This window comes from Galeopterus variegatus, unplaced genomic scaffold (genome assembly GCF_000696425.1).
Source record: "Galeopterus variegatus unplaced genomic scaffold, G_variegatus-3.0.2 Scaffold14620, whole genome shotgun sequence".
In the NCBI taxonomy this organism is placed as follows: Eukaryota; Metazoa; Chordata; class Mammalia; order Dermoptera; family Cynocephalidae; genus Galeopterus; species Galeopterus variegatus.
This window is the reverse complement of record NW_007740731.1, coordinates 23,860-26,019: the sequence shown is the minus strand read 5'-3', so window position 1 is coordinate 26,019 and position 2,160 is coordinate 23,860.

Below are 2,160 nucleotides of genomic sequence, written 5' to 3'. Positions count from 1 at the left end.
CACAAACAAAACAATACAGGTTTGGAGAATTTTCATACATGACATTGACTGGAGTGTCAAATGGAGGAGTTCCACACATTTACCCAGTCCAGTTTCTGGCTGTCCCAGACAGCCAATTAAAACCCCCAGAGGGTCATATGCCCTCTCACAACAGAAACTAACTTCTGGATGAAGTTCAAGAAAGTGGGGATCTAGATGCGCTGGATCCAAATAAACCCGTGATTTCCTGTCTTTTAATAACCTTACCTACCTACTGAACCCAGGTCTGTTTTTGCTGTGACATTCAAACCCAGTTTGGATCTAAAATTTTCCCATGCAAACTTAGATAGCTGAAAATGCAAATCTTTGGAGCACTGGAATCTGAGAGAGAACTTATTTACAATCCCCAGATGTGGCAAGTAAAGAGTGAGCACAGTGAGCTCAGCAGGTACCTATGCCTGGTTACTTCATGGTCCTGGGGATCACTGGAGCTCTGCTTCAGATCCTGTCACCTGCACCAAATACGCGAAAGAGAAAAACCTTAGACTAGTTTAAGTTTCAACTGAGTTTATTCGAGCAAAGAAAACTCAAAACAAAACAGAGCAAAAAGAAGCAAAGTAAAACAAAAATTATTCAAGTATCAATCAGCCCCCTGAACCAGAGCATGGTCAGAAAACTTCAACTAATAACATGATTTGACAGTATTATTAGAAAATGTAAGCACAGGGTAAAAACAGCTTACTTTGCTACAGCTTAATTGGTTGATTGGTTAAAGAGCCTCCAGCAGTTAACTCAATATTGGTGTGGTGTTCAAATAGATGGTCTCCCACAAATACTGTTTACCTGTAAGTTTAAAACAAGTCTAGATTGGGAATGGGGGAAAGGTGAGAGGTTATGACAACTCTCTCCCAAAGTCAGCTTTGCCAAATTTCGGTGACAGGAAAGGTTAGTTTTCCTACAGAGTCCTGGATGTACCTTTTCATCAATTGACATTGAAGTGGGAGGGCTGTGACCAGGCTCCTGAAGGTGCTGCATTAAGGAGGAAAATGTAGGGGGGACTTCTTTCCTTTTGCCCTGAAGGTAAAGGNGGACCTCAGAACTATTGGAATGGAAGTTAGCCTTTGACAAAAGGAGCAGATTGAAGGTGGAAGAGACAGAAAGCAAAGGAAGACAGTGCCTTCCTTGTTCTGGGCATTGTGCTGTGTGCCTTACAAATGTTATCTTGTTTCATCCCTTCAACTTCTTTTTGAAGTAGGCAGAATGCCCATTTTACAGATGACAAAGAATCAAAAATGTAAAGTTACTTGCCCAAGGTCACATAACCAGTGAGTCACACCTGGTCTCAAACACAGAATAGGATGGTTGCAGTGCACATTCTTGGTATGAGCAGACTCATGGGCATGACTAACCAATACTTCTTTGTTTGTTGCTGCATTGAGGAACTTTGACCCGAACTTGACCTCACATTTGTGTCTTCAAAAATATCCCATTCTATACAGAGACATTTCCATGAGAAAATGAGCCATGGAACTGGCTGTGTTTACCCTGTTAGGGGAGTTTTCAGAATGGTCCTGACATGGGGATGCAAAGAAGAGTTATCAATCTCTGGAAACGCAAAGCCAACTTATGGCCTGTGGTTTCTAGCTGAGGAAGGTGGCAGATGGGGGGCTGGGGGGAGGTAGCCCTTGATCACTAAAAGAATTTGCTTCCCTCAGAGTCTGTGGTGCAGATGCAGCATTAGTACCAGAGTGGGAGCAGGGATAGAGCCAGAGGAAGCCTGAATCTACTTCTGAAGATTTCTACCAGTTCTCAAGGCCTTGGTTTTTCATCAAATGTGTTTCTCAGAAACACATTACATTGGCAAGTGGGGCTTTGAGGTCCACAGCTCCCACAGTATGCACAAGACAAGGAAAGTCTCACCCAGGGAGAATGCCCACATCTGTAACAGAGGCAGGAGGGGGAAGGAGGAAGGATGAGGAAATGGGTCCTAGAGACATGGGATCTGACTCAGGCCTGCCTGGCCTAGGTATGTGAGCCTCTCTTCTGGGGATTTCTCAGGGGCCTCTTGTGGCTAGGAGGAATATGAGAACCTAAGCCAACTGAGGGTTGGGAAGTGGAGCCTCCCTCTGTAAGAATTCAGAAGAGAGGGAATGGTTTGGGAATCCAGGACTCCCTTCCAGG